Genomic DNA, 10,140 nt, shown 5'->3' with positions numbered 1-10,140 from the left:
TAAATTTCCACTTCATTTGTAATTCTCTTTTTGGTCACTGAGGACATCCAAAATGAAGTCTACTTCATTATATGCCTCATTATCAATATTACCATAGCACCATTATGGTCATTTACACCAATGACCTTTGATATCTTCAATTCAGTCTCACTCATAAGAACCCTGGAAATGCTACAGCCAGATGATTTGGACCATTTTCAAAGTTCAGACTGATTTTATTCTGATAGACAATAAATCTCAGGGTTTTTTCTCAGAAAAAAATAATTTTCCCTTCACCTTTTAAGATTCTTGGCAGAGACCTCCCTGTAATAAAAGGCAGATTAACAGGAGGGAAAACAAACAGAAGCTTAATAACATGTATACTTCCTGTTTTATTTCCTCCAGGAAAACTGAGTAACTCTTAAATGGCCCAAGCCATCACCTTAAATATCATCATTCAGCTAAAGACCAAAGAATGATGTTGAGGGTGAGGAGACTCAGTTATGTAAGTTATTAGGGAAAATACAATAAACAAAGATATGTTTATTATGCAGATTTAAGTCTATGCTTTCTTCTTTGTCAAATTTTTGTAAAGATTTAGCCACCCTACAGAGATGGAGATACCATTACAAATGGAGAATTTCCTTGTAAATGTGCATAAAAAGCTAATCTCTACTTGGGTTTCAGAGGTTCTTTTGTGTCTACTGGTTTTTGTTTTGTTTCCATTTGTTTGTTTTTAAAATTTATTTATTTTTGGAAGAGCACAAGTCTGGGAGGGATGGAGAGAGGGGCAGAGTATCTGAAGCTGGCTCCACACCGACAGGCTGACATCAGTGAGCCAGGTATGAGGCTCTCCAATTCACTAACAAGGAGATCATCACTTGAGTCAACACTGAACACTTAACCGAGTCACCCAAGTGCCCCTCTTTGTTTTTGTTTTATACAAATTACCAGCTTACCCAAATCTTAATGCCAAAGAGACATATTTTGGGGTGATCCCTTAAGTGGATCTCCAGGAAGAATAGCAGTGAACCTAGCTCCTTTTTCTCTTCCTTTCTTTAGTGCTAGAAATTTAAAGTCTTCCTTATCATTGTTTTTGCTTGACTGGTGTTTTTGTTTATTAGGTTTTTTTTATTTTTGGTTTTGCTTTTGTTTTTGTGTAGAACCCAATGGAGATTAAATATCTAGACAGGATACCTTAAAAGTATTCAGCTCTGTACTCTTATTTTAGATTTTTATACAACTTATTCTCTTTTTAAGTGTTTTGTTAGCTTTTTTCAGTTTTAATAATTCACAATAAACAAATTATTGATGTTCCCATCCACATCACTTTTAAAAAATTATTAATTTGCATGATCTCACCAGAAGAAATTAAAATAGTAACTCTGAGTAGAATTTTTATTGTTTATGTTAACATGTTTCTGATCTGATTATAAATACAGGAATATAAATCAGAGCTATAAAAGCATATAATTGAAGATAGCAGTTAGAGTGTTGTTATCTCTTTTTAAAAAGATTGGAAATGTAGGGGTGCCCTGGTGGCTCAGTCAGTTAAGCATCTGACTCTGGATTTCAGCTCAGGTCATGATTTCACAGTTGTGTGATTGAGCCCTGTGTCAGGCTCTGCATTATGTGTGGAGCCTTCTGAAGATTCTGTCTCTTCCTCTGCCTCTGTCCCTCCCTTAGGAACATTCTCTCTCTCTCTCTCTCTGTCTCTCAGAAAAGAGAAAAGAGAAGAAAAAAGAAAAGAAAAGAAAAGGAAAGGAAACTTTGGAAATGTAAACCATCATCATTATCGTTTAAATTATCTAGTTTTCATAGTTGTACTCTTCATGAAAACCTATATGGTATAAATTAGATTTTGAAACTGTTCAAAATTCAAGTTGACTGTATTGATTACTATTGAAATATCTTTGTGATTTTTATAAAATGATGGAAGAGTATTTTTCTGCATTATGTTCTTGGACTAAAGGAAAGTATAACTCAACATTCTCTTAACAGAATTATTTTCTTACTGGCATTTTTACTCAACTATAAGAAAAAAAGGAAAGTCCTGAAATATTACATTTCCAAAAAAGTTTGAATTCTAAAGACAACGTTGAAATTTGTACAAGGTAACATAATGTTTTTAGTATTATAATTAAAATTCATGTTGTTCAAATTATGCATTGTATACATTTACCAAGAGGGCTTTAACATTTCCTCCAAGTTCACTAGATTTTAGATTGATTTCCTTCATTCAGCCAACTCCTGCCCTCTCTTTTCATAAAGCATTTACTTTAGAAATCTTTCAATTATAAATTCTTTCTTTGAGATGCAAATATGTCCAGTGCAGAAATGGATTGTCCTGCTATAGGAAGGAGGAGACATCCAATCATTAGGAAGATAAGACTTTTATCTCCCAGTCTCTGGGGGAGAGTAGAAGCCTCATTTTGATAAGTACCAGTTAGTGAACACTGTTAGGGAACACTGACCCACCCTCCTCGAGGATCTTCAGTATTTTTCCATTTGTACACTTCAGAGTTTGAAAATACTTCTGTCTTTTGTTTCACTGGAGTTGAATTCAACTTCTTTCCCCTATAGTCTTTTTTCAAAGTTTTTATTTAAATTCTAGTTAGTTAACATACAGTGTAAAATACTAGTTTCAAGAGTAGAATTGATTAATTCATCACTTGCATATAACACCCAATGTTAATTACAACAGTGCCCTCCTGAATGTCCATCACCCATTTAACCCATCCCCCACCCCACCCATCCCCCACCCATTTAACCCCATCCCTCATCCCTCTAACAACCCTCAGTTTGTTCTCTTTAGTTAAGAGTCTCTTACGTGGGGTGCTTGGAGATTCAGGTGATTAAGCACCTGACTCCTGATTTTCAGCTCAGGTCATGATCTCACAGTAGGTGAGTTTGGGCCCTGCATTGGGCTCTGTGCTGACAGTGCAGAGCCTGCTTAGGATTCTTTTTCTCTGTTTCTCCTTCTAAGCTTCTCTCCTGCTCATTCTCTCATTCGCTCGCTCTCTCTCTCTCTCTCTCTCTCTCTCTCTCTCTCTCTTTCTCTCTTAAAAAAATAAATAAACTTAAACAAAAAAGAGGGTCTTATGGTTTGTCCCCCTCTTTTTTCCCCTTTCTCCTATGTTCATCTGTTATGTTTCTTAAATTCCACATATAAGTGAAATCATATGGTGTTTGTCTTTCTCTGACTGACTTATTTCACTTAGCACAATACACTCTAGCTCTATCCACATTGTTGCAAATGGCAAGATTTCTTTTTTTTCTTTTTTTGATGGCTAATATTCCATGGTGTATATATACTACATCTTCTTTATTCATTCATTAGTCATGGACATTTTGGCTCTTCCCATAATTTGGCTCTTATTGACAATGCTGCTGTAAACATCTGGGTCCACGTGTCCCTTTGAGTCAGTATTTTTGTATCTCCCCTATAGTCTTGACCTTTCTTGTAGTAATCTTGAATAGATCCTTTCTTGTTGTTTTTAACAAGTGTCTCATGCAATTTCCTTTTGACAATTCAATGATTACTTGATTAATGTGAAAGTCCTATTCCAAGATCATGTTATATTAAAAATATATGGCATATTTTAAAATATATGTTCTACTATATCCATATTATTCATCTCAAAAAGCAATATTTTAATTAAAAATCTCAAGAGCCAAAGCTCAAGCAAATCTGACTAAATCAGAGCCCCAAGATGTGTACATATAGCTCTCTTCACAGTTTTCCTCTGTTGTCTCATGTATTTGCTAAACCACATATGATTTTACCAGGAAAATATTTCTTGTATTAAAGTCATATACGAACTGCACTCTATACTCCTATAATCTTATTTTTTTAAGATTCTGTTTATTTCGGATTCTCTGTTATAACAGAACATGTTTCTGATGTGTTTAGCACTTTACATTTTGACTTCACAACAGGGAACAGCTTATTAGTGGGTGGTAGCACTAGGATCCAGACGTGACTGAGCCAATATGTATATACCCGTTCCCTTTAGCTCTTTTTCATGTGGGGATATATTGGATGAAATGACTGGAAAGTCATATACACCATGAGGTAAAGTAGGAAATATTTGAGAAGAGAAAGTAGTCTATGCTGCTAGCTTACCTGGATCTGATTTTCATCTGCTATTGACTTGTTGATAGAAAACTTGTTTCTGTTTCTCATTTCAGTCTTTCTTTCTGAGAATTATGAATAATAATACTGCCTCCTTTATCTATAACTGCAATAATGTTATCTCCAAGCAATGTTTTAGAATCAACTACACAGACAAATGAAACAACATTCAGGCAACATTTGAAGCAAGGGTCAAATTCATTCTATGTCAAATCCTGTAAAGATAAAGATGTTTTGTCTAAATAATACAACTACCCAATATTTCAAAAAAATTTTTTCGTAACATTTTACTAAAATATCAGTGGGCTCATTCTATGAATTATTAATTATACAAAAAATATTAAAAAGTACAAGTAATCATTTTACCATACTACATACAAAACAAACAAACATTACATGTTCTAATGATCCTTATAGAATAGAGGGGAAACAAACAAGCAAACAAACAAACAAAAAAAACTGCTTAAAGAAACACATGCAGGTGCAGAATAGGAGAACATTCAGGAAGACCAACTAATCCATGTTGACAGAAGGAAAAAAGAAGGATGATTTCTTAATAATGGTGAATTGTAAGAGTTTAGTAAAATCAATAAAAAAATAATGATTATAATGAAAGTAATCAAGCCAGGATGATGGTTTCAGATATTTCCAGATTGAGGAATAATTTTGACCTAAAATTTAACTCCAACATACATGAGAAAGACAATAGATTTTAAGGTCAATGATACAGATTTTGAATGCTAGTTCTATCATTTGACTGTGTGATTTTTTTTTTTTTGGTGTTGTTCATTACCAAATCTTATCTGTAAAATCAGAGATAAGCTATATCTCACAAAATCTTGAATATAAAATTAGGCAAGGTTTGCAAAGTGTGTAGCCTTTGTTATTTTTTTTGTATTTTTGTATGTTTTTATATTTGTATTTGTCTTTTTTGTATTTTGTATTGAAGTATTCAATACATATTAGCTCTCTTCCTGTTTTTTTACAAAACTATTTCCATGATCTGAAAGATTTTTAGTGTTGATCATAGCCTAGTTTCCTATTGCTGCTTTAACAAATTACAACAAACTTAGTGGTTTAGGACAACAGAAATTCATTATCTTACAGGCCTGGAGGCCAAAAATCCTAAAATCAAGGTATTGGCAAGGCTGTATCCCTTCCAGAAGCTTTAGGGAAGGATCTCTTTATTAGCTTTTTCCAGCTTCAGGGGGCCATTTGCAATCTTCAGATTTCTCTGACCTCTTCCGTTGTCACATTTCCTCTAATTGACTGTCCTACCTTCCTCTTTCCATAGTAATGACCTTGTTATGTTATTGGGCCCATCCTCATTATTCTCTCTATCTCAAGATTATTAATCACATCGAGGCCCTTTTTCCATATGAGATAACATGCTCACAGATTTCAGGGATAGGCACATAAACAATAGACAACAAAGCAACCTAAACAAAAACAAAGAAAAGAACCTTTGAAAAATATTAAAATAGATTTCTTAAAATAAAATAAATAAATTGAGATTACTTCCCTTTATTCCTGATAACTTCCCTTCAGTTTGACTACCCAGAGACCAAGGAATGCAATTACATTTGTATTGTGAGAATTTTATACTGAGAGGTTCATAATAGATTTTTTAAGTTATAAAAACAAATAAGCAAATTGAACATGAAAATTAACACAAACATCTTCAGATTTGTCTCTAAAGGAATTTCAATGGGAAAAATATGTAAATACTTGTGAAGATTTTCTGAATAATACAATGAAAGCCAATTTAAGAGTTATGTAATTGACTTGATATAAAATCTTAAAACATTCTGGGTTCAAGTTTATTGAGGAATATGTTCTTCGTATGACATCTCAACAAAGAGAAAAATGTGTGTTCAGAGGATTACAGCAATGTGTTTTTTACTCCCATTGTATAGTCAGAAATACTGTGCAAAAAGCATATTCCTGGAGAAAGAAAAACTGATTTGAATATAATTTTAGCTTGTGTATGATGAGACCATGTTTAAGCATGTGCTCTTGACTGTTGTTTCTGAATACCCTCCTCAGTTTAGGTCTTAAAATAAGGTTATCATAAGTGCAGGTATCTTTATTTCCCTCAAAGCTTGAACTGAAATGATCTCACTCTTTGCATGCTTTAACTTTTTGTCATCTCAACACTCAATATTCTATTTAATATTAGTCCTATTGGACTGCCTAATTGTTTACTAAAGCCTCAATTTACCTGGTACGCAAGCTTTATGCGGACAAAATTTATCTGTAATCAGATATAGCAGAAGGAGGCAGGTAATTGAGGAAGTATGATGGTTTGCAAAATACATAAAAGAATGAGTAATTTCTTCTACTTAGTTAAGAAGCGTAAGAGAGTTTTATAGAGAACACTTGCACAGCCTTGAGGATTACAGACAGGGATAACAAGAAAGGACGAGGAGGACATTTCAAGAAAGAAGAGTAAGTTCAATGTCATGGAGAAGAGAGAAAATATGGTTCCAGGATAAGAAGTAAGTTGGTAAGTCGAGAGCAAAGACTCAAGAAAGCAACAGATGTGAAGGTCTTATAAAAGCAAACAAGGGAAAATATTGGAGGAGCATGTCTGAAATGCTATCGAGCTAAAGCTGGGGTGTAGTCTTTAGAAGACAGAAATAATAATAGCAAAAGCAGTCAGAAGGATAAATTAGAAGTAGGAATTTTCAGACTTGGAGTGAAGATAACCATTTGAGTGATTCGTGGCATTGCTATGGGATTATGGAATAGAAAATAACTTAAGAAGGTAATGTTTTTAAAATATAACTATAATTTTAATTTGATTTGTTAGGTTGGTAACAGAAAGAATGGCATTTAGGATAATTGCCAGATTCCTGTCATAGGTGAGTGGTGATTGTATTTACTGTATTAACAAATACTGAAGGAAAAACAGATTTGGGGGGTGGGTTAGCGTTAGTGTTCATATTCGAGGTATGTAAAAAATGAGATATTTTGAGAACTTCCAACTGAAAATGCTGACTTCCCCAGGTATTATAAATTTAAGATGGTCATAATCAGCATTTATTAGTGTATATGTTAAAATAATGAATGTGCATAATATAGTCTAGGAAAAAATGTGCAACAAGAAGGTTAAGAATAGAAATTCAAAGACATCACTATGGGAAAGAAATCACTGGGACAATAGTAATTATAGTTGCAGCAAAACTATATCCCCAGAGAGACTATTCTCTTTTGTTTCCTTTTATAAAAATCTGTTTTAAAACTCCATCATACAATTTAATAACCAACCTTCTAGAATTAAGCAAACAGAAATTGTAAAGCACTTTGAAATCTCTGTAAATGCAAATGTGAACATATGCAGGTATACATATATTGAATGCAGCCATAAAACACACCCACAAAAAAACCACAATATTTCTATGCTTTTCTACAACATCCCTGCTTGGCAGAATTCAAGACTAACCTTATTTTCTTTGCAGAAAAACATTATCAGTGATCACGGTATCTAATTTTTCTCATAAATAAAAAATCTGAATGGTAATTTTCCCCTTAGTAATTCCTTCCTTTACAGCTGATGTTTGTATATCACCTAAAATGCTGCCATTGGGTGTGAATTAGGAACATTTCACTCTTGTATTCCTAATTATATTTTCCAGGAATTTATTTTTGTCCAATTTCGGCTTAAGAAATAAAATCTTAGATGTAGTAATGCTTTTTCTATTTCTATTAATTTATAACTGTTTTTATTATTGTCTTCTTTTTAAATGTTCATTTTTATTTATTTTAAGAGAGAGTAAGAGAGAATGGGTGAAGGAGGGGCAGAGAGAGAGAGGGAGTGAATTTTAAATTTGAATCTTGATGCAGGGCTTCATCCCAGGAACCCATGACCTGAGTCAAAATCAAGAGTTGGTTGCTTAACTGATGTGTCCCTGTCTTTTTCTTTTTGAATTGAAAAATATTAATAGTCTTTTTCTAAGTCCCATGTTGGATATCTAGTTTACTGACACTAATAATAAAAATTTTACAGATGATGAGTTAGCCACTGCCAATATGTTTTAATCTATATTATTCAGGTTTTTCCTTAAGATATTATTACTTGTGGTTTCAACTATAATAAGAAATATTATATTTTTATTAATACAAATAGTCTTGTGCTGAATAGAAAATTCATTTTGAAAAATGTTTTTGTTTTTGGTTTCATGTAGTTTCTATTTTTAATTTATTGAGAGTATCATTCTTACCAAATATTTAAAGAAAAATATGAATAACCCATTGAACATATAAATGGAGATGTAAAATGTGAATAAAAGGTAAGGATTTCCATATCAGTTAGTTTCATTATGTTGATTGGATTGACTGGATCCTCTACGTATTAAAATTTATGTATTTTTGTACAGGATGAAATAATGGTAATGTGTTAAAACGTGCCAATAAAATTGGAAATCTGTTGGCTCATCTTCAAATGGCTAATAGTTGTCTTTAATTTAATGCTTATTATTTGGCACATAAAAATTCAAATTTGGTTTGTATTAATCATTGATTGTGCTTCTCTTCTTTTATTATTTTTGCCTGACATTAATACTGTCATCTTTTCTTTGATTGAGTGCAGGTTTCTGTAATATATTCTTTTGGCTTTAAAATCTTCAATATCATTTCATTGTAGTCTAATTCTTTAAAAGCAGATATTTTCCCAATTTTGTATTCTATTATAATCTCAAATGTTTGCTACCTATAGACAGATTTTAAACCATAACCTTTTGCCATATCTAGTTTTGTAACTTTTTTGTTGTAAAAGTAATTCAGAAATGATTTGGAATATACATATCTCTATTTTTAATCCAAATAAACTCAAGCTTAATATTTGTCTTATAAGTTTTTTAGAATTGCATTCATGGGGCGCCTGGGTGGCTCAGTCGGTTAAGCCTCCGACTTCAGCTCAGGTCAGATCTCACATTCGTGGGTTCGAGCCCCGTGTCAGGCTCTGTGCTGACTTCTAGCTCTGAGCCTGGAGCCTGCTTCCGGTTCTGTGTCTCCTTCTCTCTCTGCCCCTCCCCCTCTCATGCTCTGTCTCTCTCTGTATTAAAAATAAATAAAACATTAAAAAAAAAAGTAGAACTGCATTTTTTAATTATAAATCACCAAACAATAACTTTTTATTTTTCAAGTTATTTATTTGCTTAATTTGCTTTATTTTATAGTTAACTCTTTAATTTTTTAAAAAAATATTTTATTTTCCTTTAATTTTCTCATTTAAAAGAATAATTAATCCTCTCTTTAAAATTCTGTCTTTACTTTGGCTATAAACATATAGCATTATTTAGCCCTAAAAGTAAAATATTTATATTTATTTTCCTAAATTTCATCTTATTCATTTGGCTTAATTATTCATGACCATTTTTAGTATGACTTTTCCAGTTTTAAAATTTCTATATTAGTTTCTAAAACATTTAAGAGAAATTTTTGGTAAGGCATTTTAAAAGTCAGGGCAATATATTTTCTCAAAATTTGAAAGTTTGAGAATAACTTTTGATTATCTTAAAACCTGAAAACCAACATTCTTGAATGACAACCTCCATAGTATTCTAGGATCTTCTGGCTTTATTTTCTACATCCTTTTTTTTTTTACTATTGTTTTTATGGCTGTTTCCATATTTTTGCTTATTTTTCCTTTTCAGGTTTAATTTTTAAAACCTAAACATTGGTATTCATATATCTGAAATATGATGTGAAGGCAAGGGTATTCATCCAGCTTAGGGCAATTTCTCTTCTAGATTTGATGTTTGATCCTACCATTGTTTTCCTAGTTTCAGGAATAAATAACTTCCATATACTAGATCTTTCTAAGCTTTTTTCTATACATTTTTTGGTCTTCTCATCATTTTCTATACTTTATGTAATTTTGCTGTATTCTCAAATATGTCTTTTTCATCACCAGTTTTAAGTTCTGTAATGTCAATCCTGTCTCACTAGAATTTATTTTAAAAACATTTAAAAAATAAAACATATATGCAGAAAAATGAACTTATCAAATACATAAAAAATTT

This window comes from Suricata suricatta, chromosome 14 (genome assembly GCF_006229205.1).
Source record: "Suricata suricatta isolate VVHF042 chromosome 14, meerkat_22Aug2017_6uvM2_HiC, whole genome shotgun sequence".
Lineage (NCBI taxonomy): Eukaryota > Metazoa > Chordata > Mammalia > Carnivora > Herpestidae > Suricata > Suricata suricatta.
The sequence above is the reverse complement of the archived record's forward strand: the minus strand, read 5'-3'. Positions refer to the sequence as shown.